A 14,051-nucleotide genomic window follows, 5' to 3' on the forward strand; every position below is an offset into this window, starting at 1 on the left:
TGGACAGTGAGTTCTTGTGATATTGGCAAATGTATGGTATGGCAAATGTATGAAGACATATGGCTACAGTAAAATGTATGCATCCTATGGTAAAGACACTATGGTTCAGCATTAAAGTTTGGAACAGAGTATGTATACATACCCTCATTAAAGATTGCAGTCTACATTGAGTTAGACAGCCATTTTACTGGTTATAGAGGTCATTTTCAGTATAGGTAGACGTATGAGACTCTCCTACAGGGTTATGAAGTTGGTACATGCTTGGTATTGATGGTACAAGCCATTAATTGACTAGAACAGAGTATTCACTGCCTGCAGGAATTTTCAGACAGCAACAGAAAATCCCTTACAGAAATTTATGTACTCATCCATTTTCTGCACTTGAAAGATCGTTGGATAGAGGGCTCTTCAAGCTTTAAACAGAGCCAGAGACCTCGTAATTTGGAGCTCTAGAAGTAAAGATAGTCAAGTTTTTCTATTGCAGGAAATTCAGGACAGAAATCAACCATGGCTAGGAATAAGAAGAGAGACCATGTTTTGGATACTATCAATGAAGAATTGAAGGAATATCAACAGGAAAGGGATGAACATCAATAGGAAAGGGGTGAACATGACACTTCTCAAGATGCCATTTACCGAATGCATTATGAGAACGATGAGGTCGATGCAAGTTCCACCCACTCCCCTACCAATCAACCCATAGAGATGTCTCATATCTCAATGAATTCAAACAGTTTTCAACAATTGTCAAATGACATAAAGGATATGAAATCAGGTTTCGAGGGTATGAGGTTGGGTATTGACAAGCTTGTAGCACTTCTTGGTGAGAAAATGTTGCCTACAACTGGTCTTAATATCCCACATCCTCATAGGGCTGAAGAACCACCTAAACCACTTACTCCTAAGGTGGTAGGTCAATTTGAAGTTGGAGAGTCATCTAAAGCTAAGGATTTTGTTCAACCTACTTCACTTCAGCCACAATTCCATCAACAAAAGGGTCACTTTCAGCCACATGGGCAGGATCTTCAAGAAAGAGTGCAAACAAACTCAAAGCATGATGAAGACATCCATGGGTGCAACTCATTCTACAAGCAATTTTACCCTCAAGCAAATGTTGGTGGCTATGAGCAAGGGTATGTTAATTCAGCCCCAAACTCTTATGGGCAGCCACATGGACATGTGAATTCAGCCCCAAATGCTTTTGGACAGCCACAACATAATTTCTCTACTCAAGTGCAGCCCAATAGGCCAAGTCCCATGTTAAATCATGGTTGGAATCAGCAAAATAATGGGCAGCAACCACCTTTCAACTCACCTATGCATGGACAACCTCCCAACGTGAGAAACACATACTTTTAGCCTCAAGGACATTGTTTCCAGCCACAAAGTCATGGTATGCATTATGGACAGCAAACTCCTTATGCGCAAGGGCATGGAAATAATGAATATCCTAGGCAAGGACCTTTTGGCAATTCTTTTGGGCCACAACACCATAGTAGGCAGCAGCACCCTAATGGACAACCTCCTCAATACGAGAGAGAGTACAAGCAGAAAATAATTATCTCAAACTTCAAGGGAGAGAACCCTTCACCCACGGAGTTGGAGGAGTGGTTTGACAAGTTAGACATGTATTTTTCCCTTTACCCAAGGCCCGAGAATGCCAAAGTAAAATTTGCAGCCCTTCATCTAGAAGGCTATGCTCACACTTGGTGGAGATATATGGCGAGGATGGGACATGACTTCTTGTCTTGGGATACATTGAAAAATGCTATGATTGAAGTCTTTGTTTCCCCTATTGAAAAAGAGCGGTTAGAGAAAAAGTGGTATGCACTTGAGCAATGTGGTCTCTCGGTTAGAGAGTACTCAAATCAGTTTTTGAACCTCTCGATGTATGTTCATGGGGTATCCGATAGTGCGAAGTTGAATAAATACATATTTGGTTTGGAACCTATTCTTTCTTCTGAAGTTGGAGCCATGAATCCTACATCACTACAAGCTGCCATTCAATTGGCTGAACGTTATGGACAGAAATACAAGGGTTTTCAGCCAAAAACAGGGCATTCTTTTTAGCCTACGCAGTTCCCAAGGACATCAGGCCATTATGGGCATGCTAAAACTGATTTTCAGCATATTGGGAAGCCATCAAATACTTTCAGCAATACCTACAGCAAGATACCCACTTTTCCTACTGTTTTTGGGTCAAAACAAAGCAGTAATTTCAAACCTAATGCTGAAAATAGATTTAATGGAAAGAGGACTGATATAAATGCCAAAACTTCAGCCCCTACTCAAGGCAAACATGTATCAAATGACAAGCTCAAAGATATGTATGCTAAAGGTCTATGCTACAAATGTGGAGAGAAATGGTCACCCGATCATAAGTCCAAATGCAAGGCCAAAAATATGAAGATTAGCATGATCATCGAGGATGATTCCGATGTTGAATCTATTGAAGGAAGCTTGGCTCAGCTTGATGTCACAACAACTCAAGAAGAGGCGCATGAAAATGAAGAGAATGGCCATAATGAGTTCTATGATCCGATGGATGGGTTTCCTTTCGACCCGGGTGGTCATTATTTGGATGATTCATGGACTGATTGACATCCATCGCTATGTGCCATATCAAGTGATGCATGGAGTGGTTCAAGAGGGGATAATACCCTACGCCTTAAAGGTCAAATCAAGGGAAGGACCGCTCATATACTCATAGATACGGGAAGTACACATAGCTTCATTAATGCTAAGTCACTCAATGGACTGAAATTGAATACACATGAAATGCCTATATCACTCAAAATCCAAGTGGCAAATGGAAATTTTGAGAAGAGCAATCAATGCTGTCCAAATGTACCTATCACCCTTTCCCCATTGTGCACTACATTAGTGAGCCTAATTGCATTAGAAATGGGTCCCATTGATATAATACTTGGCTGCAACTGGCTGAAATCTTTGGGCAGATTTACCATGGATCTCAACAACATGGAAATGGAGTTTAAATGGAGTGGACAACAAGTAACACTACATGGAGCTGAAAAGAAAAGAATGGAGATGATCAGCCCCAAGAAGGTTAAGAAAGAGATAAATGCAAAGGCATGTATGTTCACCATTCTTCTTTCCAAGATTGAAGAGGATCAGCCCTCTTCTCCTACCAACAATATGGACCCATGTCTTTGTAAATTGCTGAAAGAATATGATGATATTTTTCAGCCACCTACCTCTCTTCCTCCCAAAAGAGAAGTGGATCATCCCATTGACTTGCTACCCAATACAAAGCCCATCAACAAACCACCATATCGCCTCTCCAAAGTGGAAAGAGAAGAGGTAGAACGCCAAGTCAAAGAACTTTTGGAAATGGGTCTCATTAAGGCAAGCCAATCACCTTTTGCTTCTCCAGTCCTTCTTGTGAAGAAGAAAGATGGCTCCTTTCGAATGTGCATTGATTACCGCGATCTCAACAAGGTCACTATCAAGGATAGGTATCCAATACCTAGAATAGATGATCTCTTAGATGAATTGAAGGATGCCAAGGTGTTCTCCAAAATTGACTTGAGATCAGGATATCATCAAATACGCATGAAGGAAGGGGATGAATTCAAAACAGCCTTCAGGACGGAGAGGGGTCTTTATCAGTTTATGGTTATGCCTTTTGGGTTATCAAATGCTCCAGCCACATTCCAGTCTCTCATGAATAAGATACTTCATCCATTGCTCTTTAAAACAGTTTTGGTATTCTTTGATGACATTTTAATCTATAGCAAGAATAAAGAAGACCATTTGCAGCATGTAAAAGAGGTCTTTGACATATTGAGGATACACAAACTGTTTGCCAAGGCCACTAAATGCTCTTTTATGACAAAAGAAGTTGAATACTTGGGTCATATAGTGGGAGAAGATGGAATCAAAGTGGATCTTAAGAAGGTTCAGTGCATTAAAGAATGGCCTACACCAACCAATGCCACTTCATTAAGAGGTTTCCTTGGTTTGTCATCTTTTTACCGACGGTTTATGAAGAAATATGCTCATGTTGCAGCTCCTCTTACCGATCGGCTGAAAAAAGAAGCCTTCTTTTGGGATGAGATCGCTGACAAGAGCTTTAATGAGCTGAAGCAATTGCTTGTTTCAGCACCCATACTAGTTTGCCCTGACTTCTCCAAGACTTTTACCATTTATGCAGATGCCACTGGTAGAGGTTTGGGAGCAGTTTTGGTACAGGAGCATGGTGTCATTGCATTTGAGAGCAGAAAATTTGATGACAAAGAGAGAGAGATACATGTTTATGAGCAGGAGATGCTTGCTATTTTACATGCAATCAAGAAATGGCACCACTACCTCTATGGGACACACTTCAAAGTCAAAAGTGATCATAGGGTCTTGAGATATTTTCTCTCGCACCCCAATCTTTCTCCCAAGCAAAAGAGATGGTTGGCCACTTTGCAATCATATAATTTTGAAATATCATACACGGCTGGCAAGGATAATGCGGTGGCTGATGCGTTATCAAGAATGTGGGCATGCAGTCTATCTACTGTGTCTACCATCTATAAGGATTGGATTGAAGACATTCAAGAGGAATATGTGCTTGATGAGCATGCTGCCCATATTTTACAGAAATTACAGCAAGGGTGTGATGCTGAATTTCCTAATTTTAAAGTGCATAATGGCCTCTTATGGTTTAAGGGTAAAGTGTACTTGATTCCCAGCAGTAAATTCAAGCTGAAGGTGCTTCAAGAGATGCATTCATCGCCAATGGCTGGTCACTTGGGCCTTTTCAAGACGTTTGATAGAGTTCATCAAAGCTTTTATTGGAAAGGTCTATGGAAAGATGTTAAAGAGTATGTATCTCAGTGCTTGGAGTGTCAGCAAAATAAGGATTCCACTCTATTACCAGCCGGCTTACTTCAGCCTTTACCCATATCTACAGGCAAATGGACAGATATTTCCATGGATTTCATAACGGGATTGCCTACTACCAGTCATGGATGGAACAGTATCTATGTGGTAGTTGATAGATTGACCAAATCAGCCCACTTTATCCCAACTAAAGTCCAATATTCAGCAAGGCAAGTAGCCGAGCAATTTATGGAAGGTGTGTTCAAACTACATGGTATGCCTATGAGAATAGTATCAGACCGTGATTCGAAGTTTATGGGCAACTTCTGGAAAAGTCTATTCTCCTCTATGGGTACTTTCCTCACTCCTAGCACGGCCTATCACCCTCAGACTGATGGGCAAACGGAGAGAGTCAATCATTGGGTGGAAGTGTACCTTAGGCATTATTGTCATGACACACAAGCTTCATGGGATCGTTGGATCCACCTTGCTGAATTTTGCTATAATAACACGCATCACATGAGCATTGGGATGTCTCCGTTTGAAGCTCTTTATGGGTATAAAGTCCAACTTCCATCAGTTTTATTTCATGAAGACATCAACCCACAAGCAAAGGAAGAGTTGGAAAGAATGGAGTTGCTCATGAGGCAATGCAAGGACAGCATAAGGAAAGCACAAGATGTAATGAAGGTCTATGCTGATGAGAAAAGAAGACATTTAGACTTCAAGGTTGGAGATTGGGTATTTCTCAAAGTGCCCAAGACGCATTATGCTTCATTAAAGGGTGGGAATAACAAGCTTGCTCATAGGTTTTATGGACCATATTTGATTTTGGACAAAATTGGAGAGCTTGCTTATAGACTTCAGCTACCATCCTCCACTAGAATACATGATGTATTCCATATTTCACAGCTGAAGAAGTATGTTGGGCCCGATGTACAAGTATTGGAAGAATTACCTTCATTGGATGAGGCAGGACTGATCATATATGAACCTGAAAGCATTATTGGAAAGAGAGAGAAATTTCTCAGAAATCGTACTCTCATTGAGTATCTCATTAAGTGGAAGAATTTGCCCATTGAAGAGTCTTCTTGGCAACCATCCACTTATGTCAGTAACTTTTCTTGGTTATTACAGGATGATATATGATGCAGTATGCAGTGACTGTGCAGAGACAGCTTGCTGTATGAAATTTCTGCAGACAATAAAACTGTCCTGACTTCATCAAAATTTGATTTTGATGTTATGGGGTGATGCTGGGGAGTGTATACTTCGTTTCCACACCTCATACGCCTTATTTGGACCAATATATCAAAAGTTATGGCAGTTTTAGTGAATCAGCCCTATTTGGACAGCAGGCAGTTTTCTCACAGTTTGGCATGCAAAAGGTCTTCTTTTCATGGACAGTGCTTTCTTATCATTTGGAAGATGAATGGGCATGATTACTATCATTCTTGACTTGGATTTAGGCCATTACTTCTTGGTTTTGAGGACAAAACCATCTTCAGGAAGGGATGGTTTGTCATGAAGGAAAAATACAACATTAATATTTGCACCTTGGATTAATTCCAGCCTTTGTAAATTTAGCTTTAGCCTATGTGTACATGTGTGAACAACCCTTAAGTTTGGAAGAGGGTTAGAATAAAAGGGACTAGAGGCAAAAGGCAAGACATCTTTTGATCATTCAATAATCTTGGCTTTACCATTTCTTGGAGTTAGCTTCTTCTTAGCCTATGAAGCACTCAGCCATGGCCGTCATGTATTCTTGAATCCCCAACCATTAATACATGATGAGGATGTCTTGGTGCAATAGATTTGTTAATTCTTTGTTGTAGCTTAGTTAATTTTCAATTTCTGTTAGATTTCATTCCATGGTTGATTGCTTTCATTACAGATGGGCCGAATGGCACTTGGGCCGAGGGCCGAATTTTAGGCTCAGATGGGTCGTTTGAATGGGCCGAGGCCGAATGTGCCATGTGGCAAAAAGTTTTGACTTGGACGGTCCGAGGCCAACTTGGCCGAGTGGCCGGCTTGTCTGAGGGCCGAGTCTGGGACTCAGAACAGAGTTGACATGACTTGGACATGCCGAATGCCTCGCGTGTTTTCGTAGAAGCTCCCAAAATTCGTGGTGCAGGGCGCTGGGGGCCGTCCCCCTTGTCAAGCAACCCTAGAGTGGTCCTACTACTGTAGGGGGAGGTGTAGAATTACCTGGGCTAGCTGAAGGTCTCTTTGATGCCAAGATTGAAGCGGATTTCCTCGCCAAGCTTTCCTCTTCTCTCCTGCTCTCTTGAAACCCTGCAATGCACAATGTGGCCTTCCTTGCCACTTTTGGTCCTTATACCCTCTTCCGGGTATGATATTGGCACCCCCAACAACTCACTTACCGCCCTTAGGCATCACAAGTAAGTTTTTTACGCCTTTTGCACGATTCTTGCCCTGTTTTGTAACAATACCCCTAATGTTTTTTTTATTTGTTTTTCTTTGTTTCCTCCTACTCTAATGCGTACAACTCACAAAGTAAATACCTACTCTACTCCATCTCATTACATAACTCTCAAAAAGCAAAAAACCTACTTCCCAAGGAGATCGAATACCATCTTTAACCCCCTCACTACCTACCTATCTCAAGCACCGGTTCGGGAAAACCCTTACTTGGATGCTCGATTCAAAGCGCATAAGTGCTAAAGGCTTGAATCTGTTTGTCCTGGCAATGGAACCAAAATGTGGGAGCCTTCGCTCAACCGCCAAGACCCACGGACTGCTTACAACACAATATAAGTAAGTGTGGGAATCTCCTAATTCCTATTTTTTGAATACTAAAAAGGTGGCACACGGATAACATGCCCATAAGTTTCTCAAAACCATATGATGTAACCTATCATTGGAAAGCACTTAAAAAATGGAATCTATTGAGCTATAGAGCACTCAATTTGGAGTTATAGTGTTCAATTTATAACAAATCCAAAGATTTGACCACATATCCCAAACTTATGGGAAATTCCCATATTCCCCAATTTAGTGTTTTATTGCTTCAAGCATTCCAATCGGAGAACTAATGGCTACCTCTCACATAGCCGACACGCCATCCATATCTACGGGTGTAGTGATCTTGCCTCCATGCCGTTCGAGTTACCTCCTCTCCCACGCACCCCGGTAGCTCCATGATACAAGTGCAAGCTTCAAGCAAGCTCCATCCTCATGCTCCACGCTCCAAGCTCCATGGCTGCGAGCAAGAGAAGAGAAGAGAAGAGAAGAGAAGAAGAGAGGAGAAGATGGAGAGCTTCTCCACCCCACGGTCCCTCACCCTCACCCACTCACTCCCTCACACTCTCACACTCCCTCTCTCAAGCACATGCTCAAGCAAGCAAGAAGAAGAAGAAGAAGAATAAGAGGAGAGCCACTTTTTGCCACACACAAGAATGAGCTTCTCATTCACTTTTCAACTTTATATACAAAACTCTAAATCCATTTTGGGCAGTCATCCCCTTTTCCCTTTTTTACATGGCCAGTCATAGCCTAGGCCCTTTTTCCCATTGTCCTTCTATCTTCCTAGCTTCCTTTCCACTGCCCGTCTATATTTACACATTGCACCGTGGTGAGAGCCCGACGCTCCTTGAATTAAACTATGATACACTTGTGCTCTTCTACAAAAGTATTGATTCACGCTTTTTTCTTATGCGACATTGCCTTCCATTTCTCTCGCCTTGGCCTTTGTCTTTGTCTTTGTCTTTTATTTTGGCTTTCCGGCTTTTCCACTGCCTGGCACTCTTTTACAAGATTTCAGGGTGCACCTCTGTATTTTAAAATACACCTTCCCCCTTTTGCAGCTGCCTAGGACTTTTAAGGTTGCCCTTACTTTTTGGCCTTTTTTCCTCTCCTTTCTTCAATCGAGCTACATTTTTTCCGCCTTTGCCCTGCATCTTTTTTATTTCCTTTTGCTTTCGTGTTGGGGTTAACAACTTTCAACTCATTTGGGGAGATGTTACCAAAGGTCTTGTCTGCTATTCATTTCCATGATCCAGGTGCATTGCACAATCCAAAGGCCATCACATGGTACGGGAAAGTACCAAATACAGTAATGAAAGTTGTTTTCAACTTGTCCTCTTCTGCAATTGCCATCTGGTTGTATCCTGCAAAGCAATCCATGAACGAATGTATTTCCCTACCCGCTAATTGATCCAAAATATGGTCAATAAATGGCAATGGATAGTAATCCTTAACCGTCTGCTTATTCAACTCTCTAAAATCTACACATAGTCGGATTTGGTTGTTTTTCTTCTTCCTAATGACAACTGGTGAACATCATTCTATGTGTTGTATAGGGAAGATTATATCAGTTTTCCTTAGCTTCTGTAACTCCTCAAATAGCGCTCCCTCAATTCAAAAGGCATACGCCTTACTTTCTGACGCAAAGGACGAGTGCCTTCTTTTACAGGAATAGTAGGAATAGCCAGGCTGGGAGGAATTACATGAATAGTAGGAATATCCAGGCTAGGAGGAATGCCTCTTAGCTCATGATAACTCCAAGTAAAGATATCATGGAACTCTTGAATCAAGGACACATAGTCCTCCATTTCTGCTGAATTGAGCATGGTACCTAATTTAATTGGCCGCAAATCATTCGGCGTACCAAGGTCTAACTCAATCACATCCATGTCTCTTATCCTATATTGCGGCTCTATCGGCTCATTTAGAGATATCTGATAAATATCCTATATAGTGGACCCCTCTCTAGATTCATCACTGGATGATGTCTCACTACCAGATGGATCCTCTACTGTTTCTAATTCAGTAGAGGATAAAGGAGCTCTCTCACTCTGAGGAGACTCAGGGTAAGCATTGACTATTATTCGATTAGCACCTCTAGTTAGAACCACTCGATCGGCAAGTATATCGACTTGACAGCCTGTTCGTAAGATCCAAGGCCTACCTAGAAAAACTCGATAGCTAGGACGTCCTGCAAATCTTATCACCCTAAAGTCCAAGAAGAATTCTACACTTGCAACTGTAACATGAACTTTAGTAATGCAACCTTCTAGTTGTCTTAGACTATCATTAGCCATTCTAAGAAGGGTGGAGCTATCTTTTTGGATGCCTAGACCCAACCTCTTCATCAACTTTGAACTCATGATATTGAAGGAGGACCCAGTGTCTACAATAGCATGCTCTATTAATATTCCATCCACGTATGCTGGAACCCTAGGGAAAATCTTTTCAGCATGATCAAACCAATCTTCCCCTACTCGTGCTATGCCCAAAGGTTCTACAATGTACCCAATACGCACGATCTTCTTGAATTCCTTGTGTACTCTTGGAGATAATTTAATCAACTGTAAGAGGTTTTCATCTAGTTTGGCTTCGCAAAGAGAGCTTGCTAAATCAAAATCATGATAGGTAGCCAAAGCTCTCTTTTCTTGCCACACCATCCTTTCTTTTGGTCTCGGGACCGACTTTGGTGTTTCTTTCTTAGCTCTTGCCTTCTTTCTTGGCACTTCCTCATCCTTCTTAGGATTGACTTTTTTTGTCAACAGGTCTTAGAGGTCCACCTTCCACACTAGGATTCAGGACTTGCGTCTCCTTATCCCCTTGCTTAGGGTTTTCCTCGATCGGTTTTGCATTATCTTTGTCAACCTCTTTAGTCTTTTGGTCTCTTGTCACGGCTCTTAGGTTAGAGGTTTCAGTGTCATTGACGCGTACAGCCTCGATAAGGTTGACTCCATTGCCTTGTGGCAACTCTTCTATAGTGGTCTTTCCCCTTTGTAATATTTGTCTTGGTCAATCATTTTGCTGCAGGTTACTACCTTACACTCTTATGATTAATTGGGCCTGGCTATTTACTCCCTTGTTGGAGGGAACTAATCTTACTCCAACAGGTAGCGGTTAAAGTGGCCCGACTTCCCACAAATATCACATTTAACATTTGGACAGTTTCTAGGGAAATTTTACTCCAACAGGTAGCGGCTAAGTGGCCCGACTTCCCACAAATATCACATTTACCATTTGGACAGTTTCTAGGGAAATGTTGTCTGCCACACCACTTACAACTAAATCTTGAAGGGCCACCCTCTTCAAGATGTTGACTCCCTATCAAATTTTGCTACTTCTTCAAGAAATTGACGTCAACAGCTATTTGCCGATATTGTTCAGAAATCATGTCGGTGTAGTGCTTCATCATATCCTTAACTTCGCCAAGGACATTAGAGGCACTCGACTCATAGCCTTGATCGTCTATCAGTCGTTCCATTGGCCTATGCCAAGGACATTAGAGTCACTCAACTCATAACCTTCCCTGAGTTCATGATCCTTCGCCAAGAAAGCAGCGTGTCCTTGATATACCATCTTCTTCATGGTTCGTGACCTTTGGGAGTCTAACTATGGCCCACATAATAGACATGCATGATAACCTGAGGTAACCAGACCTATTCCAATACCACGACCTAGTGAATACTTGATTGAACGAGATAAAATATAGATATTACCTGCGAGAACGGAGGCCTGCTCACCTGAGCACTCTCCCAATCTCGAAAAGTCATGCATCGTCCACATGAGAATGGCTTGAATATTGACTGACCGCCAACCATCGCGCCTACTCATATCTTGCATAGTGACCCCCTCCCCCCGCAAAATCTTAAGCTCATTGACTAATGGACGAAGATACATGTCCATATTTTTTACTTTGTAGTGGCCTGGGACGAGCAAGATAAGGATGAGATGTCCTTTCTTCGTAGAAAGCCATGGAGGGATATTGTAGTTGACAAGGACCATAGGCCACACATTGTAAGAAGTTGAGTGCAGACTGAATGGGTTCACACCATCCATTGCGAAAACCGAGCCGAAGATTCCTTGGCTCTCGGGAAAAGCCTGGGAAAGTAGAGTCAATGTGGCTCCATGCGCACGAATCCGCTGATATTTGTTGAACTACATCCATGGATCTATTCTGCACATGCCATGTTGTCAAGCTTGCCATGCCGGACGTATGAAACATGTGGTTTATGCAGGGGGATAAGCGAAAAGTGTCTGAGAACTTTTTGAGGGATGGTTTTCCCTTGTAAGTCCTATCGATACCTGTGAGCACCACACTTTGGACATATCTCCATAGTCTTGTATTCTCCTCGAAACAGGCAGCAATCGTTGATACATGCATGGATGTTATTGTAGTCCATGCTAAGCTTTCGTAAAACATGTTGTGCATCATCACGAGACTCAGGCATGGTATTTACAGGTGGTAATGTATGATATTTCAATAACCTAAAAAAAATCATAAAACACCTTGAAAAAGCACAAATATTTGTAATAATAATATTGAAAAAAAAAATTCAATGAAGCATATGTACAAGGTACTTGAACAACTCGGTCACACTCGTATCGCTCTACCCATATTTTTCTTGCACACTTAAGAGTGCAAGTAGTGTATTCAGCCAGGATACTCGGCACCCATCATATAATGGTATGGATGCTTCCTCTCTAAGCGGATTAGAAGTCTCGACATCCATGGGAATCAATGCATCGATCATTGCCTCCATCTCAGGCTCCAAGATTGTAGGTAGGTGTGGAAGGTTGCATGTCTCCTCTGGCATTGACGATATAGATTGGTCTTGCGAGTGGTGGATTGGCTCCTACACTCCATCCATCACACGCCCACGTACTCTTCTAATTGGCCGCAAAGGGTGCACTCCCCCTTGGGACGAGACATCACCTCCCTGGATAGAAAATTTGCGAGCAATACCCAATCTTATTGTATATGGTATTCAATTACCTTGCAAGTACAATGCATGATTGATTTAGCTTCAAATTACCGTTTGTTGAAAATCCGTAGTCGCCTGATCAATGATCTCAGATTGAAACTCGCCAAATCGTCCTACGTGTTCTATAGACAATCGGCGTTTTTGTCTAATTGCCAACTTGCATTGAGAGCAAGGACATGGGATACGCTGATTAAGATACACCTCGCGATCTTGAATAACAGGACCTTCATTTTCCATCTTGTCTATGTTACAACAAAAAATTTGTTTTTATTATCATTCTTTTCTTTTTTTCTCTCTCTCTCTCTCATTCCTTTTTCTCTCTCCTCTCTCTCTCATTTCCTTTTCTCTCTCCTCTCCCTCTCATTCCTCTCATTCCCTCTCTCTTTTTCTCTCTCCTCTCTCTCTCATTCCTCTCCCTCCCTCGCCCTCTCTCATTCCTTTTTCTCTCTCCTCTCCCTCTCTCATTTCCTCTCCCTCCCTTGCCCTCACCCTCTCTTTCTCTCTTTCCCTATTAGGTATAATGATATTTCTCTTTTTCTCTCCTCTCTCTCTCTCTCATTTCCTTTTCTCTCTCCTCTCCCTCTCATTCCTCTCCCTCCCTCTCTCCTTTTCTCTCTCCTCTCTCTCTCATTCCTCTCCCTTCTTTGCCCTCTCTCATTCATTTTTCTCTCTCCTCTCTCTCTCATTTCCTTTTTCTCTCTCCTCTCCCTCTCTCATTTCCTCTCCCTTCCTTGCCCTCACCCTCTCTTTCTCTCTTTTCCTATTAGATTTAATGGTTTTTCTCTCTTTTTCTCTCTCCTCTCTCTCTCTCTCTCATTTTTTCTCTCTCTTCCTCTCCCTCTCTCATTTCGTTTTCTCTCTTCCTCTCCCTCTCTCGCCCTTACCCTCTCTTTCTATCTCTCTTTCCCTATTAGGTTTAATGCTACCTTCTCTCTTTTTCTCTCTCCCCTCTCTCTCTCTCATTTTTTCTTCTCTCTCCTCTCCCTCTCTCATTTACATTTCTCTCTTTCTCTCCCTCTCTCATTTCCTGTCCCTTCTTCACCTTGACCCTCTCTTTTTCTCTTTCTCTATTATTTTTAATAATTTTTCTCTTTTTCTCTCTCCTCTCCCTCTCTCATTTTTTTCTCTCTTCCTCTCCCTCCCTCACCCTCACCGTCACCCTTACCCATACCCTCTCTTGCTCTATTTTCCTATTATGTTTAACATCTTATCTCTTTTTCTCTCTCCTCTCATTCTCTTCTTTTTTTTCTCTCCTCTCCCTCTCTCATTTCCTTTGGCTCTCTTCCTCTCCTTGGCTCATTTCCTCTCCCTCTCCCTCTCCCGCTCCCTCTCTCATTTCCCTAGTATGTTTTCGTCTCTCCCCCCTCTCCCTCTCCCTCTCTCATTCCCTCTCCCTCTCCCTCTCCCTCATTTCTTCTCCCTCTCTCATTACATACAAATTATACAAAAAATAAATAAAAAAGAGAGAATACACTC

This window comes from Lygodium microphyllum, chromosome 13 (genome assembly GCF_053477565.2).
Source record: "Lygodium microphyllum isolate KBCC chromosome 13, Lygodium_microphyllum_v1.1.10, whole genome shotgun sequence".
Lineage (NCBI taxonomy): Eukaryota > Viridiplantae > Streptophyta > Polypodiopsida > Schizaeales > Lygodiaceae > Lygodium > Lygodium microphyllum.